The sequence below is a fragment of the Haematobia irritans genome, chromosome 5, assembly GCF_050003625.1.
Source record: "Haematobia irritans isolate KBUSLIRL chromosome 5, ASM5000362v1, whole genome shotgun sequence".
NCBI classification, from domain to species: Eukaryota; Metazoa; Arthropoda; class Insecta; order Diptera; family Muscidae; genus Haematobia; species Haematobia irritans.
Window position 1 is genome coordinate 131792025 of NC_134401.1, and position 20920 is coordinate 131812944.

Sequence of the window (20920 nt, forward strand, 5' to 3'; positions counted from 1 at the left end):
AATAATGGCATCAGTGACAACACGAAAACCTGAACCACAAGTGCAACAATTGCAGCATTCAATCTACCCAGCTATGATCACAAAGTCAAGTTATAACTTTACAGAGACGTGGAATCTTGAAATAATAAAATAGACTGAGAAGTTGACATAGAGGCGTTGCTTACAGATGATCACGGTTTCAATAAAATAGTAAAAAGTTATTTACCGCTGATACAAATGTCCTTAATGTCATATTGCATCTATTGCATTTACATATTGAACTTCATACAAACCATTTGAAGTGCAATGCACCTTCCACCAACGCTACTGGCTTTTTGGCCAGTAATCAACAAAACTTCTTTTTTTCTCGAATTCATTGCTGTTCTCCTATAATGCTCTTGATGGTTATCTGAACAAAAAATGTGACCATATATAAAAGTTGTCCATCATAGAAATGTCTAAAACTGATGTTCGTCTTCTCAAAACTGCTTGAAACTATTCCAATGTCAAGAAGACTACAAAAAACAACGACATGACGGCGAACCTAATGACATCAACAATCGCCAAATAAATTGTTGGCACAGAAAAATTTTGGTATCGCAAAAAAAAAAACACAACGACACATCAAAATCAGTTCAAATACTATGAACATTGAAAATATTTTGATATATGGTTTCATCTCCAACGGCCAGGGATGCTGGTCAACATATGGAGTGAACTTATAGTGGATGGTCAATGACAGTTAAATGAAATAATATCAGAGTACCTACGAGACCGCTAAGTGATTTGTTGGAAGAGCATTTGTGATAGGCGTAACAAGAAGTAAAGTGGCTAAGTAAGTCACTGAGCATACTGCACTCATATCAGATGGACAATGGACAATCAGATAACGAAAGACTGTTGGGAACTGAGAAGTTTTCCTCCGAATTGGGGATATTGTAGAAAATTTTACCAAAATTTTATTTCTATACAAAATTTTGCCAAATTTTTATTTCTATTGAAAATATTCTCAAAATTTATTTCTATAGAAAAATTTGTCAAAATTTTATATTTATATAAAATTTTTTCAAAAATTATTTTTATAGGCAATTTTTCTCAAAATTTTATTTCTATAGAAAATTTTGTCATAATTTTATTTCTATAGAAAACTTTGTCAAAATTTTATTTCTATAGAAAATTTTGTCCAAATTTTATTTCTATAGAAAATTTTGTCAAAATTTTTTTTCTATAGAAAATTTTGTCAAAATTTTATTTCTATAGAAAATTTTGCCAAAATTTTATTTCTATAGAAAATTTTGTCAAAATTTTATTTCTATAGAAAATTTTGTTAAAATTTTATTTCTATAGAAAATTTTGTTAACATTTTATTTCTATAAAAAATTTTCTCGAAATTTTATTTATAGAAAATTTTCTCAACAATTTGTTTTTATAGAAAATTTTGTCAAAATTTTATTTCTATAGAAAATTTTCTCAACAGTTTATTTCTATGGAGAATTTTGTCAAAAGATTTTTTTTCAAAATTTTATTTCTATAGAGAATTTTGTCAAAATTGTATTTCTATAGAAAATTTTGTCAAAATTGTATTTCTATAGAAAATTTTGTTAAAATTTTATTTCTATAGAAAATTTTGTTAACATTTTATTTCTATAAAAAATTTTCTCGAAATTTTATATATAGAAAATTTTCTCAACAGTTTATTTCTATAGAAAATTTAGTCAAAATTTTAAATCCAGGGAAAATTTTGTCAAAATTTTATTTCTATAGAAAATTTTGTCAAAATTTAATTTCTATAGAAAATTTTGTCAAATTTTTATTTCTATAGAAAATTTTGCCAATTTTTATTTCTATAGAAAATTTCGTCAAAATTTTAAATCCAGGGAAAATTTTGTCAAAATTTTATTTCTATAGAAAATTTTCTCAAAATAGTATTTCTATAGAAAATTTTGTCAAAACTTTTTATATATGAAACATTTTCTCAAAATTTTTCTTCTATAGAAAATTTTGTCAAAATTTTTCTTCTATAGAAAATTTTGTCAAAATTTTATTTCTATAGAAAATTTTGTCAAAATTTTAGACATATAGAAAATTTGTTCAAAATTTAATATATATAGAAAATTTTGTCAAAATTTTATTTCTATAGAAAATTTTGTCAAAATTTTATTTCTATAGAAAATATTGTCAAAATTTTATTTCTATAGAAAATTTGGTCAAAATTTTATTGCTATAGAAAATTTTGTCAAAATTTTATTTCTATAGAAAATTTTGTTAACATTTTATTGCTATAAAAAATTTTCTCGAAATTTTATTTATAGAAAATTTTGTCAAAATTTTATTTCTATAGAAAATTTTGCTAAAATTTTATTTCTATAGAAAATTTTGTCAAAATTTTATTTCTATAGAAAATTTTGTTAAAATTTTATTTCTATAGAAAATTTTGTTAACATTTTATTTCTATAAAAAATTTTCTCGAAATTTTATTTATAGAAAATTTTCTCAACAATTTGTTTTTATAGAAAATTTTGTCAAAATTTTATTTCTATAGAAAATTTTCTCAACAGTTTATTTCTATAGAAAATTTTCTCAACAGTTTATTTCTATAGAGAATTTTGTAAAAAGATTTTTTTTTTCAAAATTTTATTTCTATAGAGAATTTTGTCAAAATTGTATTTCTATAGAAAATTTTGTCAAAATTGTATTTCTATAGAAAATTTTGTTAAAATTTTATTTCTATAGAAAATTTTGTTAACATTTTATTTCTATAAAAAATTTTCTCGAAATTTTATATATAGAAAATTTTCTCAACAGTTTATTTCTATAGAAAATTTTGTCAAAATTTTAAATCCAGGGAAAATTTGGTCAAAATTTTATTTCTATAGAAAATTTTGTCAAAATTTAATTTCTATAGAAAATTTTGTCAAATTTGTATTTCTATAGAAAATTTTGCCAATTTTTATTTCTATAGAAAATTTCGTCAAAATTTCAAATCCAGGGAAAATTTTGTCAAAATTTTATTTCTATAGAAAATTTTCTCAAAATTGCATTTCTATAGAAAATTTTGTCAAAACTTTTTATATATGAAACATTTTCTCAAAATTTTTCTTCTATAGAAAATTTTGTCAAAATTTTATTTCTATAGAAAATTTGTTCAAAATTTAATATATATAGAAAATTTTGTCAAAATTTTATTTCTATAGAAAATTTTGTCAAAATTTTATTTCTATAGAAAATATTGTCAAAATTTTATTTCTATAGAAAATTTGGTCAAAATTTTATTTCTATAGAAAATTTTGTCAAAATTTTATTTCTATAGAAAATTTTGTTAACATTTTATTGCTATAAAAAATTTTCTCGAAATTTTATTTATAGAAAATTTTGTCAAAATTTTATTTCTATAGAAAATTTTGCTAAAATTTTATTTCATTAGAAAATTTTATCAATTTTTTTTCTATAGAACATTTTGCCAAAATTTTATTTCTATAGAAAATTTTGTCAATATTTTATTTCTATAGAAAATTTTGTCAAAATTTTATTTCTATAGAAAATTTTGTCAAAATTTTATTTCTATATAGAGAATTTTGTCAAAATTGTATTTCTATAGAAAATTTTCTCAAAATTTGATTTCTATAGAAAATTTTGTCAACTTTTATCTCTATCAAAAATATTCTCGAAATTTTATTTCTATAGAAAATTTTCTCAAAATTTTATTTCTATAGAAATTGTTTCAACATTTTATTTCTATAGAACATTTTGTTAAAATTTTATTTCTATAGAAAATTTTGTTAACATTTTATTGCTATAAAAAATTTTCCCGAAATTTTATTTCTATAGAAAATTTTGCTAAAATTTTATTTCTATAGAAAATTTTATCAATTTTTTTTTCTATAGAAAATTTTGTCAAAATTTTATTTCTGTAGAAAATTTTGTCAAAATTTTATTTCTATAGAAAATTTTGTCAAAATTTTGATTTCTATAGAAAATTTTGTCACAATTTTATTTCTATAAAAAATTTTTGTCAAAATTTTGTTTTCATAGAACATTTTGTGAAAATTTTATTTCTATAGAAAATTTTCTCAAAATTTTATTTCTATAGAAAATTTTGTTACATTTTATTTCTATAAAAATTTTAATCGAAATTTTATTTATAGAAAATTTTCTCAAGAGTTTACTTCTATAGAAAATTTTGTCAAAATTTTATTTTTATAGAAAATTTTGTCAAAATTTTATTTCGATAGAAAATTTTGTCAAAATTTTATTTCTATAGAAAATTTTGTCAAAATTTTATTTCTATAGAAAATTTTGTCAAAATTTTATTTCTATAGAAAATTTTGTCAAAATTTTATTCCTATTGAAAATTTTGTCAAAATTTTATTTCTATAGAAAATTTTCTCAAAATTTTATTTCTATAGAAAATTTTCTCAAAATTTTATTTCTATAGAATATTTTCTCAAAATTTTATTTCTATAGAAAATTTTGTCAAAATTGTTTTTCTATAGAAAATTTTGTCAAAATTGTTTTTCTATAGAACATTTTGCCAAAATTTTATTTCTATACTTTTTTAAGCCAACTCAATTATAGATTTGTTTTATATTGCAAAATTTCTCTCTCTCCCATCTTTGTATTAACAACTGTAAATTGGTTTCATGTAATGATCTATGGCAGGAGAAGAAATATTTCGTTGTAAATTTAAATTGGCTGTCAATCTTCCATTGCTAGTTGCCATGCGTCGTCCTTCAATCATGGTTGTTATACCAAAGTTTTATGCATTACTGACGTACGTTACTTACCAAATTTCAAAATTTTGTTGCATGTTTACATGATGATTTATGTGGTTTCCATCATCAATTATTTCTATACATTGTTGCCCCAAAAAAATTGGTTACAAATAGGTTTTACTGTTAGTTACCTGTAAGTAGATAGAAACAGATATGAAAAATTTTATTATTAATGATGATTAGAGTATAAATTGACAATAGAAAGATATTGTTGAGTTTTTGTTTTTTATTTCTGTTAGAAATAAATTGATATGATGATGAATTAACAGCAATTGTTACCAAAGTATTGTGTAAATATTACATAAATATTGGTTAGTCGAAAAAATTCTTTTCACTGGAAAAGTAATGAATTTTAAGGACGATTTTAATACTATTGGGGATATGTTCTCAAGATGTTAGGACAAGCTAACCTCAGTTCAATAGAATTATCTTTTATGTAAATACTCATTTTGAATTCCAAATATCAACTCTAAAGGTATATATAATAAAAGGACCTGTTTCAAGTTGCTACAACCTGACCTTTCGGCTGATAGCTGACAGCATTAGTCCAGTTCATTTTATTGTTTATAAGCTTACAAAAGCATTTTGGTATATTGCAGTCAGAAATAATGTTATTCGCCATGAAATTCAAGCGTGATTTTATGATTGCTTTTTATTTGCCCAGCAAAAAAATTGGAAGTTCTTCCAAAGTCCCAACTTTCAAAGCACTTCCAGAAGATGTACTCCGAATGATGTTCTTTATTTTAACTACACAGGAAGTTATTTTCATTAAATTTTTACAATATACATTTTTCATATTTTTATTTTTGTTAATTTTAACTTTTTTTGTTTCAAACTGTTTTTTACCAGTTTAAGAATTCATAAAATGGTACAAATTATTGAAATTTTGTTGAAAAAAAATGCTAAATCCAATCTGAAAAAATTGTGAATTTTTGAAAATATTTGAGGTCAAACGTTTCAGACAAGCGTTAGAATCCATTAAAAATTATAAAAAAATATAAAAATGATTTATTTATACCACAGATTTTTTTAAATTTATATCCAAAATATTGAATTCGGATCACACCTAAAAAAGTAATCCAAATTCATGGCACCGGCTGTTGAAATGGAGGACTTCCGTCCTATGACAAGCCCATGTTAGTTAAATTCATCGCTTCTGCGTCGATTTTGCACCACTTCCGAATCCAAAAAGAAAATGTTTATTACTTTTTTGGCAACGCTTTTTTTGCTGGGAGGCTAGAAACCCACAAGTGACTGTCGTTCGAGCCCTCCAGCATTTAAATGTGAATAAATCTTTTGTGCCTTTGCTCTGTTCCATGATACTGCTAGTGTTCGCATCGCGGTCAAACTACAAAATGGTAACAACACCAGAAATATACGAAAAATGAAGGCCGAAATTCAAGACGCATTGGACGCGAGGGAACGGATACATATTGCACTTATTGCAAAATGTGCTTGGACTGAAGAGATGGACGTTCCCAAAAGTCCAATGTACAAAAGCAAAATTAGAATGAAAAGTGCCAAGAAGTTGCTTTATTGCACCAAAGTGGCCAGTTACCGAGTTTGGGTTTCGCCGATGAGAGGCCATTCCAAAATGAGCAGTTTGTGAACAAACAAAATTTACCTCTTCGTGTGGACACCAAAACTCTCAAGCGTCGATTGTTTGGGCCGCCCTAATGACCAATGGTCACTCCACGTTGGTACTCATCGTCCCTAGGGTCAAATATCATCGGGAAAATGTCCTAAAGACAAATATTTCGGCCGGAGACAATGGACATTCCAGCAGGACTCATCACCACCGCACTCAGCATAACAAGTTGGCTGATAAGTCCCCGGTCTGACACATAGATGGCGTCGCTAGTATTAAATGCATATTATTTTTATATAGTACCAATCTTCTAATGATTCGTGTCAAAATTTGACGTCTGTAAGTCAATTAGTTTGTGAGATAGAGCGTCTTCTGTGAAGCAACTTTTGTTATTGTGAAAAAAATTGAAAAAAAGGAATTTCGTGTTTAATAAAATAAAATACTGTTTTCTGAAGGGAAAAAATACGGTGGAAGCAAAAACTTGGCTTGATAATGAGTTTCCGGACTCTGCCCCAGGGAAATCAACAATAATTGAGTGAAAATTCAAGCGTGGTGAAATGAGCACGGAGGACGGTGAACGCAGTGGACGCCCGCAAGAGGTGGTTACCGAAGAAAACATCAAAAAAATCCACAAAATGATTTTGAATGACCGTAAAATGAAGTTGATCGAGATACCAGAGGCCTTAAAGATATCAAAGGAACGTGTTGGTCATATCATTCATCAATATTTGGATATGCGGAAGCTCTGTGCAAAATGGGTGCCGCGCGAGCTCACATTTGACCAAAAACAACAACGTGAGCGGTGTTTGCAGCTGTTAACTCGTAACACACCCGAGTTTTTCCGTCGATATGTGACAATGGATGAAACATGGCTCCATCACTACACTCCTGAGTCCAATCGACAGTCGGCTGAGTGGACAGCGACCGGTGAACCGTTTCCGAAGCGTGGAAAGACTCAAAAGTCCGCTGGCAAAGTAATGGCCTCTGTTTTTTGGGATGCGCATGGAATAATTTTTATCGATTATCTTGAGAAGGGGAAAACCACCAACAGTGACTATTATACGGCGTTATTGGAGCGTTTGAAGGTCGAAATCGCGGCAAAACGGCCCCATATGAAGAAGAAAAAAGTGTTGTTCCACCAAGACAACGCTCCCTGCCACAAGTCATTGAGAACGATGGCAAAAATTCATGAATTGGGCTACGAATTGCTTCCCCACCCACCGTATTCTCCAGATCTGGCCCCCAGCGACTTTTTCTTGTTCTCAGACATCGCAGGGAAAAAAATTTGGCTGCAATGTAGAGGTGATCGCCGAAACTGAGGCCTATTTTGAAGCAAAACCGAAGGAGTACTACCAAAATGGTATCAAAAAATTGGAAGGTCGTTATAATCGTTGTATCGCTCTTGAAGGGAACTATGTTGAATAATAAAAACGAATTTTGACAAAAAAAAATGTGTTTTTCTTTGTTAGACCGGGGACTTATCAGCCAACCTGTTACGTCCAGTAAAAAGGAGGTTCCTCGTTTCATTTCTATCGCATAGTGGGCACCAAAATTTTCGGATCTCAATCCGTTGAGCTTTTACGACATGGGCATTTTGGAGGGTAAGGTTCCCATTAAGTTATACCAAAGTCTCGATCATTTCAAGACGGTGATTCGCCACGGGAGTGGGACTAAAATACTGCAGAGCGATTTTCTGCAGCGTGTAATAGTTTTGTCGGTAATTTAAAAGTTATAAGCCAATTCCAAAAAAAAAAACTAACTCTAAAATTTGATGGCGCGTGCTATATCAACCACCCTGCATATAGTCGAAATCAATATTTAGATGTATTGCAAACGAAATGGCATACTTATTATATACCCATGACCATCCTATGCCTATGAATCCATACTGTATCACCGAAATGTTAATTCCACTCCTTTTTATAAAAAAAAAAAAAAAACGATAAAAGACTTTAAATCATTTTGTCATATCAAAGAAACAAATTAAACCCTTTTTCATATATTTCCATATAATATATCACAAAGAAAGAACATAATCTTAAACTGTATAATTTCTCCAAGTCATTTCGTGTAAAGAAGGTGCTAAATTTTAAATGTGCCATACAACATTCAAGGCGTATTAAAATCAGTCATTAATTACAAAAAACTCCTATGGAAGCCTAAGAACACAATGCAATTTCTTGTTGAAAAATTTCTTTGCCCAATTCTTGAATATTCGGAGACCTCACAAACAAATTACAATGAAATAAAACTGTGTCGATTAGGTTTCAGGAAATTGGAAAGCCGAATAAAGACCACTCCAAACGTAGTCTTAAATTTTTTTGCCAATGATTTACATCATTTCTTTGATACATACCAAAAAGTAGTCCCATACCAAAAAAAAATTAACTACATTTTTATCACCAGTACATTAAGGAAGTAAGAGATTCACAACAAAAAGAAAAATAAACAAAATTAAAAAAAAAAAAATAACCATATGAAGAGGAGATTCGTTAAAGAATGTCACTTGGTAAATAATCTGGCAAGAAAATAAAATGCCAGAAACAAGCGATTTACGTTTATTTGAATTGGAGAAACACATATGGCGTTTGGTGGCCCAAAAGCCAAACGTTTAAGATCTTTTTTCCTACAAGAAATGTCGGTATGAAATCTCAAAAAAAAAAAAAAAAACACAACAAACGTACAGCGAAAAAAGTAAGCAAATATTTGCGTTGAATTAATTTGCATGTGTCCATCCATGGTAAAAAACGCGATATGCAAACAATACAAATTCTACCATTCTGATAAACATTTATTTATGGGAGGTACACCATATCTTTACTCCAAAGTACTTGCTGTTGTTGATGTTTACTCAAAGTATTCCGAAGATCAGTATGATGCCAAAACTCTGCGGTCAGAAGTAAACCTTTAGATGCCCTAAGGCGAAAAAATTTCTAAAAATTTAAGAAGGCGCTTAAATTTTTTTGCGAGAGATTTTAATTTTAAAATGCTAATGGCTAAATTTGAAGAAACCGAAAAAACAGTAGTTTATTGATATTCCATAATCCATAAAAATATTGTGCAGACTCGCGTTGGGCGCCAGTTAAGAAAGTAGTTTTTTTATGTATATAAAGATGAAGAGTACAAAACTTTTCATTTAATTTTCTAGAAGCTTAAAAGCCACATTTCATTTTAAATTTTATATATAAACAAGGGCCACGACAAAATCTAAAGTTATATCAAAATTTAATTAAACAATTTGGAAAAAATTTAGATATGAATAATGTTTGTTTCGGAACAACCCCCTATATGTAATCACACTAATTGAAGTGGTGGTTAACAATCACAATGATCAGCTTCGAAATTAAATGTTATAGGGACGAGAACATGTTCTTTTTGTAATAGCTGTCGCACGATTTTGAAACGAATTTAATGGAAATAGGTAATTTGGACTGTAATTTCGCTTCGAAATATAATAAATATTATTTTGCCAGCAGTTTTAGATGTACGTTTTGGTAGCCAAAATCAAGTCGTATTTTGATATATGTGAAATTGTAACAATTTTGGCGCCCAAAATCGTGCAACATGGCGCCCAACGTGAAATTGTTAGCATGCCCGCCTTGCATACACAAGGTCGTGGGTTCGATTCCTGCTTCGACCGAACACCAAAAAGTTGTTCAGCGGTGGATTATCCAACCTCAGTAATGCTGGTGACATTTCTGAGGGTTTCAAAGCTTCTCTAAGTGGTTTCACTGCAATGTGGAATGCCGTTCGGACTCGGCTATAAGAAGGAGGACCCTTGTCATTGAGCATAACATGGAATCGGGCAGAACACAGTGATAAGAGAGAAGTTCACCAATGTGGTATCACAATGGAGTGAGCCTGATACATCGGGCTGCCACCTAACCCAAATTCACGATCTATTACACCTGACGAATATAACAGTTTCCGATCATATATCCATCGTAGGGCAATGCTTAGCATGACATTTTATGTCTTCGTTTATACAAAGGGTCCTGGGTTCAATCCCGAACAATAAAAAAGTTTTTGGCGCTGGTTTATCCCTTCTCAGTAATGCTGGTTATATTTTTGAGTGTTTCGAAACTTCTCCATATGGTTCCATCGTAATGTGAAAAGCCGTTCGGACCATAAAAATAAGGTCCCTTGTGAGCAGGTTAAACATAGAATCGGGCAGTACTGATTATTATCATTAATTCCTAAAATTGTTGATATTTTTTTAAACTCTCTTGACCTCCATCTTTATCTTACGGGACACTTCTCTCTCTCTCTCCCTCTTTCTTTCTGGATAAGATATAAACATATTATATATATATTTAGGTCTAAAGACATTATATATATTCAACATAATTCCTACTCGACTCGAACCGCAAGTAGTTAAATCGGAACATCGCTTTAGTTTGGCTTGTTATTCATATATCTGTCAAACGTTGGGCGCCAAATTCAATGTTTAATTAGTATACAATTAAAAATCAAAACATATATAACGGTTGATTTTCGCTAGCTATCCATACACAGAAACAAATTTCATGAACATTTTTCCAATTAAAGTCTTATTTGAGTTTCAAAAAAAATATTCAATTAAGACATTAACTGATTTAACAAATTATTTAATTGAAACAAAAAAATCACAAAAACTAATCAATTAATTTAATAATTGGATCAATTATTTTTTTTTAATTGACTTTCAATTAATTTATTAATTGATACTATCATTTCTGTGATTGAAGAAATTTCAATTACGAAATTAATTTCGTAATTGAAGACAAAAAATATTTTTCTTTTGTGTGTACATCACCCTCACGTTGGGCGCTAATTTCAAGAGTTAATTATTATGAATGTAAAAATCACAAACCTGTAATTCTTTACGACCAAAACATATCAATTTTGAATTTACCATAAAAACTAAACATAAATCCTAAATTTTTTATTTATTTTTTAATTCTTAACAAAAATTTTGTGGTTAGTGAAAATTGTGCTACGTGAAATGTGACTCAACTACATTTTTGTGTTTATGTTGGTTTAAATTTCAAATTGTTTAAGCAACAACAATACGATACACGTATCAAATTCCAAATTAACTAAATTTGCCAAATACATCGAAATTCCTAAAAATAACCAAATTACAGATTTATCAAAAAAAATCACTAATCAGTAATATTATTAAAACGCATTTAAAATTATGATAGAAATTACATAAATCAATGAAGAAATACTAACTAAAATTAATACCTAAAACTGTTTTTTTTTTTATTAATTGTAAATAATATTTATCAATTTATTTCAATTTCTTAGCTCTTAACATAATCAACATAACAATTACAGCTGTAGGGTATTTTCGCAACAAAAACCAATGTAGTTTGTCTTTATTTACATTTTCAATTACACGCACGTAGAGTAACACCACAGCGCAAAAAGACACTCCTTAAATTAAATCTCACATATCATTAAATATATTTTTTTTTTCTTTAAGTGTAACCCGAGGAAAGACATAAATCATTTTTATTTCGTATTCCTTGTAAATATTGTATGCTGCTATTGTATGTGCCAGTGTTTCTGGAGAAATTCTTTGCTTTTGCAAGATTCTTAAAAGACGAAGTTTTTGTTTTCGTGATGTCAAAAACAGTCAAAGGTTTAATTTCATTTCTCATAAATAATCTAAGATTACAATGAACAAATCTCTTTGGAATTTCCAAAAGAAAATAATGAATAGAATATCATTAATATGATTTGTTGTTTTGTTATAAATAATTATTATTAACTTTAGTACATGGGAAGATTTTTGTGGAAAGAATTATTAGGTTTAATAACATAGTTATGGACTGAATATTTTTTTTACAAATTTTATCTGTAGTCCAACTAGACCAAAAAGACTGAAAATAATCTTGATGCTATTAAAAATCTTCTTTATCAATTTCACATTTTTTCCCTAAAATTCAGTATAAACATTATGACAATCTTAACCATAAAAAAAAAATTATGAAATTTCCTACACAATAAAATATTGACAAAAAAAAATCCCTAAAAAGCAAATTTTGAAAATATTTCCCATAGCAAGAAAATGTTAGCAAACTTTCCTATAGAAATGAAATTTTGACAAAATTTCCTATAGAAATGAAATTTTGACAAAATTTCCTATAGAAATGAAATTTTGACAAAATTTCCTATAGAAATGAAATTTTGATAAAATTTCCCATAGAAATGAAATTTTGACAAAATTTCTTATAGAAATGAAATTTTGACAAAATTTCCTATAGAAATGAAATTTTGACATAATTTTCTATAGAAATGAAATTTTGACAAAAATTTCCTATACAAATGAAATTTTGACAAAATTTTCTATAGAAATGAAATTTTGACAAAATTTGCTACAGAAATGAAATTTTGCCAAAAATTTCCTATACAAATGAAATTTTGACAAAATTTCTTATACAAATAAAATTTTGACAAAATTTCCTATACAAATGAAATTTTGACAAAATTTCCTATACAAATGAAATTTTGGCAAAATTTTCTATAGAAAGGAAATTATGACAAAATTTCCTATAGAAATAAAATTTTGATAAAATTTCCCATAGAAATGAAATTTTGACAAAAATGTCCTATAGAAATGAAATTTTGATAAAGTTTCCTATAGAAATGAAATTTTGACAAAATTTCTTATACAAATGAAATTTTGACAAAATTTCCTATGCAATTGAAATTTTGACAAAATTTCCTATACAAAATAAATTTTTACAAAAATGTCCTATAGAAATGAAATTTTGATAAAGTTTCCTATAGAAATGAAATTTTGACAAAATTTCTTATACAAATGAAATTTTGACAAAATTTCCTATGCAATTGAAATTTTGACAAAATTTCCTATACAAAAGAAATTTTGACAAAATTTCCTATACAAATGAAATTTTGACAAAATTGCCTATATAACTGAAATTTTTACAAAATTTCCTATATAAATGAAATTTTGACAAAATTGCCTATATAAATGAAATTTTGACAAAATTTCCCATAGAAATGAAATTTTGACAAAATTGCCTATATAACTGAAATTTTTACAAAATTTCCTACATAAATGAAATTTTAACAAATTTTCTTATATAAATGAAATTTTGACAAAATTTTTCATAGAAATGAAATTTTGACAAAATTTCCCATAGAAATTAAGTGTTGAAGAAATGTTAGCAAACTTTCGTATAGAAATGAAATTTTTACAAAATATCCTATAGAAATAAAATTTTGACAAAATTTCCTACACAAATTAAATTTTGATAGAAAATTTCCTATCCAAATGAAATTTTGACAAAATTTCCTATAGAAATTACATTTTTACAAAATTTCCCATAAAACTGAAATTTTGACAAAATTTCCTATAGAAATGAATTACAAAATTTCCCATGAAAATTAAATTTTGACAAAATTTCCTATAGAAATGAAATTTTGAAAAAATTTCCTATAGAAATGAAATTTCGACAAAATTTCCTATAGAAAGAAAATTTTGACAAAATTTACTATTGAAAGAGAATTTTGAGGAAATTTCTTATAGAAATGAAATTTTGACAGAATGTTAGAAAACTTTCATATAGAAATTAAATTTTTTCAAAATTTCCTATATAAATAAAATTTTGACAAAATGTTAGAAAACTTTCGTATAGAAATGAAATTTTGACAAAATTTACTATACTAATAAAATTTTGACAAAATTTGCTACAGAAATGAAATTTTGCCAAAAATTTCTTATAGAAATGAAATTTTGCCAAAAATTTCCTATAGAAATGAAATTTTGACAAAATTTCCTATACAAATGAAATTTTGACAAAATTTCTTATACAAGTAAAATTTTGACAAAATTTCCTATACAAATAAAATTTTGACAAAATTTCCTATACAAATGAATTTTTGACAGAATGTTACAAAACTTTCGTATAGAAATTAAATTTTTTCAAAATTTCCTATATAAATGAAATTTTGACAAAATTTCCCAAAGAAATTAAATTTTGACAAAATTTCCCACAGAAATGAAATTTTGACAAAATGTTAGAAAACTTTCGTATAGAAATGAAATTTTGACAAAATTTCCTATACAAATAAAAATTTGACAAAATTTTCTATAGAAATGAAATTTTGACAAAATTTCCTTTAGAAATTAAATTTTGACAAAATTTGCTACAGAAATGAAATTTTGCCAAAAATTTCCTATAGAAATGAAATTTTGACAAAATTTCCTATACAAATGAAATTTTGACAAAATTTCTTATACAAATAAAATTTTGACAAAATTTCCTATACAAATGAAATTTTGATAAAATTTCCTATACAAATGAAATTTTGGCAAAATTTCCTATAGAAAGGAAATTATGACAAAATTTCCTATAGAAATAAAATTTCGATAAAATTTCCCATAGAAATGAAATTTTGACAAAAATTTCCTATATAATGAAATTTTTACAAAATTGCCCATAGAAATGAAATTTCGCCAAAATTTCCTATAGAAATGAAATTTCGACAAAATTTCCTATAGAAATGAAATTTTGACAAAATTTACTATAGAAAGAGAATTTTGAGGAAATCTATAAAAAAAAATTCCTATAGAAATACGACCCAAACATGTTAAGCTAGTTTATGAACATTATATGCTTGCACTTAAAAATATTGTGTGAACAAATTTGAGTTCCAAACATATAATTTTTACATCAAAACCTATGAAAAACAGTCTTTTTCGCCCGTGTATAGAAAGAACATTTTGAGAAAATTTCCTATGGAAAGAAAATTTTAACAAAATTCCTATAGAAAGAGATTTTTGGCCAAATTTTTTATAGAAAAATTTTTACAAAATTTTCTATAGAAGATAATTTCGTAAAAAATTCTTCATAAAAGTTCCAAGACAATTCTGCCTATTTTATTTGTTTTTCTTTACCTTTTTGCGGTTTTATGATTAAATTATAAAACAAATGATAAGCAACGAACGACCTTCACAAGGTTTAAACATTTTTTTCATATGAGAGGGAGCTATAAATGTATGACGTTGCCGCATAAAATGTTAAGAATATAATTTCGCCTTTTTGCAACAAAAAAACCAAGTTAAGATATTTTAATGGTGTATTTTTTTAGCACCAAAATAGAAAGAACAAACATTTTAGCAAAAATAATTCCAAATGGGAATAAATTAAAACGTGCATGAAATCATAATCATTTAATTATACTATGTTTATACAATTTGTTTAACTTTGTTGTCGATTCGTTTTCATTATTTCCAAATAAGGAAGTTATAAAATACTCCATAGATATGATGTGGGTTTCGGAGAATATAAATCATAACATCTTTAAGAACACATCACAGATATATAAATAATTTAAGGGAAGCAACGGTCTTTCTATATTCTAAACCAGATTTTCTACACTCACAATGTACATGCTATAACTTTTTTTATTTAAAATAGATATACTTAACCCCTAGAATTATTTTTAAGTTATGAATGAATTGAATATTCAACTTCAAGTAGATATTTTTTGAGTGTTAGAGATTTATTGGCGGTATTTTTTATTGATAAATTTTCAAGTGATTTTCCAAATGATAAGATATCAACTTCTAATCTAGCCCACTTTCTGACTGGTCTGTCTTGTCTGGGTCGATGACTAACATTCTAATTTAGAAGTGCTTATTAAATATCTTGAGTGGTTATTTGCACATTTGTTTTTTTTTTTTGCTGTTTTCTTTTTTATTTTTAAAAAACAAATTTAATAAAAATTTTTATTACTAATGTGACATGTGATGTTACCAGTTTGACAGTAGGAATTCGTACAGTAGATTCTATATAAATAAGAGTAGTTAACAAATTGCAAAAAAATAAATAGAGACTATTTTTTTGGTTCAAAAAGGAATTTGTCTAACTGATAACATTTGTTACTACGCCAGAAATCAACTTACTTAATAATATAATATAGAAAATAAAATGTTGACAAAATTTTCTATAGAAAAAAAATTTTAACAAAATTTTCTATAGAAATAAAATTGTAACAAAATTTGCTATAGAAATAAAATTTTGACAAAATTTTCTATAGAAATATAATTTTGACAAAATTTTCTATAGAAATAAAATTTTGACAAAATTTTCTGAAGAAATAAAATTTTGACAAATTTTTCTATAGAAATAAAATTTTGACAAATTTTTCTATAAAAGTAAAATTTTGATTACATTTTCTATAGAAAGAAAATTTTAGACAAAATTTTCTACAGAAATACAATTTTGAAAAAATTTTCTATAGAAATAAAATTTTGACAAAATTTTCGATAGAAATAAAATTTTGACAAAATTTTCTATAGAAATAAAATTTTGACAAAATTTTCTATAGAAATAAAATTTTGACAAAATTTTCTATAGAAATAAAATTTTGACAAAATTTTCTATAGAAATAAAATTTTGACAAAATTTTCTATAGAAATGAAATTTTGACAAAATTTTCTATAAAAATGAAATTTTGACAAAATTTTCAACAGAAATAAAATTTTGACAAAATTTTCAACAGAAATAATATTTTGACAAAATTTTCTATAGAAATAAAATTTTGACAACATTTTCTATAGAAATAAAATTTTGACAAAATTTTCTATAGAGATAACATTTTGACAAAATTTTCTATAGAAATAAAATTTTGAAAAAAAATTTATAGAAATAAAATTTTGACCAAAACTTTCTATAGAAATAAAATTTTGACAAAATTTTCTATAGAAATAAAATTTTGAAAAAAAAATTTATAGAAATAAAATTTTGACCAAAACTTTCTATAGAAATAAAATTTTGACAAGATTTTCTATAGAAATAAAATTTTGACAAAATGTTCTATAGAAATAAAATATTTACAAAATTTTCTATAGAAATAAAATTTGGACACAATTTTCTTTGAAAAAAAAACTTGATAAAATTTTCTATAGAAATAAAAATTTGAAAAAATTTTCTATAGAAATAAAATTTTGAAACAATTTTCTAAAGAAATAAAATTTTAACAAAATTTTCTATAGAAATAAAATTTTGACAAAATTTTCGAAAGAAAGAAAATTTGAACAAAATGTTCTATAAAAACAAAATTTGAACAAAATTGTCTATAGAAATAAAACTTTTACAAATTTTTCTATAGAAATAAAACGTTGACAACAGTTTCTATAGAAATAAAATTTTGACAAAATTTTCTATAGAAATAAAATTATGACAAAATTTTCTATTATAGAAATAAAATTTTGACAAAATTTTCTATTATAGAAATAAAATTTTGACAAAATTTTCTCTAGAAATAAAATGTTGACAAAATTTTCTATAGAAATTATATATTGACAAAATTTTCTATAGAAATAAACTTTTAACAAAATTTTCTATAGAAATAAAATTTTGACAAAATTTTCTATAGAAATAAAATTTTGACAAAATTTTCTATAGAAATAAAATTTTGACAAAATTTTGACAAAATGTTCTATAGAAATAAAATTTTGACAAAATTTTCTATAGAAATAAAATTTTGACAAAATTTTCTATAGAAATAAAATTTTGACAAAATTTTCTGAAGAAATAAAATTTTGACAAAATTTTCTATAGAAATAAACTTTTAACAAAATTTTCTATAGAAATAAAATTTTGACAAAATTTTCTATAGAAATAAAATTTTGACAAAATTTTCTATAGAAATAAAATTTTGACAAAATTTTGACAAAATGTTCTATAGAAATAAAATTTTGACAAAATTTTCTATAGAAATAAAATTTTGACAAAATTTTCTATAGAAATAAAATTTTGACAAAATTTTCTGAAGAAATAAAATTGTTACAAAATTTTCTGAAGAAATAAAATTTAGACAAAATTTTCTATAGAAATAAAATTTTGACAAAATTTTCTATAGAAATAAAATTTTGACAAAATTTTCTATAGAAATAAAATTTTGACAAAATTTTCTATAGAAATAAAATTTTGACAAAATGTTCTATAGAAATAAAATTTTGACAAAATGTTCTATAGAAAGAAAATTTTGACAAAATTTTCTGAAGAAATAAAATTGTGACAAAATTTTCTGAAGAAATAAAATTTTGACAAAATTTTCTATATAAATAAAATTTTGACAAAAGTTTCTATAGAAATAAAATGTTGACAAAATTTTCTATAGAAATAAAATTTTGACAAAATTTTCTATAGAAATAAAATTTGCAAAATTTTCTATAGAAAAAAAACGTTTGATAAAATTTTCTGTAGAAATAAAAATTTGAAAAAAAATTCTATAGAAATGAACTGTTGACAAAATTTGACAAATATTGACAAAATTTTCTGTAGAAATAAAATTTTGATAAAATTTTTCTATAGAAATAAAAATTTGACAAAATCTTCTATAGAAATAAAAATTTTACAAAATTTTCTATAGAAAGAAAATTTTGATAAAATTTCTTATAGAAAGCAAATTTTGATCAAAAATCTTATAGAAAGCAAAAAAATTTCTACAGAAATAAAATTTTGACAAAAATGTTTACCGAAAGAAAATTTTGAAAAGAGATAGCTCTTTTAAATTTTTTTTTTTTGTAAATTTACTATAATTTATTCAATAATAAATATAGCAAAATATTTATTTTTATTTTATTTATTCATTGAAAATTAACCAATTGCCATCATAGTCATACCTTTGCTTAGAAAACAAAACTATACATATAAACATATTATTTAGCACTGGCATTCTAATTCAATTAACACATGTGAAGTGCTCAGGTATCTCCAGTAATGCTATCTTTGATCTATGAAATACACACAGATACTTGAAATGCTTAACCTTAACTTAAAATTATTCTATTGAATATTAAAACAAATACATTTAGCAAAAAAAAAAACAAACGAGCTAGTAATAATAATATTGATGTAAACAAAATGACAGGGACAATTAGTAATTATGAGATTGTATATTATATATTTGAAGAGATATTAAAAAATTAAAAAAAAAAATTACAGCTCGTATAAAATTCTAAAAATATGTAATATGTAAATTAAATTTTTTATGTAATTTAAATTTCTATCATTCTGTAAATCAACACCCTTTTTCTCTGATAATTTCTCAGTATAGGTATTTCAGTGAAAATAAGTAACATAATTTTTCATATTTATTTTGTTCAGTCAATAAATATTTGCATAAGTCATTTAAATACTCGTATTTGAAATATGAAAAAACATCAATAACATCAATTTCAAGAGGGTATTGTACACTCAACCCGACCCAATTGTCTTATTGTCAAACGCCAAATATTCACATAAATACCAGTCAAGGTCCTTTGAACAAGCAAAACAAAAAGTTCATCCCCCAAAAAGGGGTAAATGGGTGGGGGGGGGGGGGCGGATGATGACGAGATCGGACACCAGTATGCCGTGATTTATCAACTGGAAAAGCTACAATGACAATAGTGTCATCGAGCTACTTCGATGACAATCTCCATTTCGAAAATCACCAATTTATCGTTTACACTGATTTGAAATGTCGTTGCACATTTAAATTCTTTGCAATTCCTTACAATGACTGTGTGTCTAAATCCAAATGACTGACACAGTCTGACTGAACGTCTAATTGATCAACAGTGTTATCTGTCGGAATATATTTGATCTTATGGTTAGTGTTAAAGTCTTTCGACCAAACCTTATCACCACCCTTATTGAAGTCATCCTTGGAAGGCGAGCTCACTTCATGTTATGAAATTCCAAATGGAACAGTGGGGCATACTGTAATAAACTATGACAAATTTTTCTATAGAAATAAAATGTTGGGAAAAAATTTCAACAAAAACAAAATTGAAGGAAAATTTCCTATAGAAAGAAAATTTTGAAAAAGAAAATTCTATAGAAATAAAATGTTGACAAAATTCCCAAGAGAAAAAAAATTGACAAAATCTCCTATAGAAGGAACATTTTGACAAAATTACTTATCGACGAAAAATGTTGAAAATTTTTCCTACAAACAGATTTTTTTTACAAAATTTTTTATAGAAAGAAAACTTTGACAATATTTTTTATAGAAGCAAATTTTGACAAAATGCCATAAAAACAAAGAAAATTTTTAAAAAATTTCCTATAGAAAGAATATTGTGACAAAATTTTGTATAAAAAGAAAATTTTGAGAAAATTTCCAATAGAAAGAAAATTTTGACAAAATTCTGTATAGAAAGAATATTGTGTCAAAATGTCCTATAGAAATAAAATTTTGACCAAATGTCCTAAGGAAAGAAAAAAATTTGACAAAATTTCCTATAGGAAGAAAATGTTGACAAAATTTCCTATAGAAAGATAATTTTGACAAAATTACTTATAGAAAGAACAATTTGACAAAATTTCCTATAGAATGAAAAGTTTGAGAAATTTTCCTATAGAACGAAATTTTTGACAAAATTTTATATAGAAAGAATATTGTGACAAAATTTCCTATACAAAGAAAAGTTTTACAACATTTCCTGTAGAAGGAAGACTTTTATAAATTTTTTGTAGAAATGAAATTTTGACAAAACTTCATATAGAAAAAAAAAATTTGAAAAAAATTTCTATAGAAAGAAAGTTTTGACAAAAAATTTTCTATA

General features: G+C 25.3%; 1 protein-coding gene across 1 annotated transcript in view; it reads right to left on the reverse strand.

The window, feature by feature from the left end:
• Window positions 1-20920, reverse strand: part of conu (Rho GTPase-activating protein conundrum) — a 372761-nt gene that overhangs the window by 273435 nt on the left and 78406 nt on the right. The gene's annotated exons all lie outside the window — the stretch shown is intronic.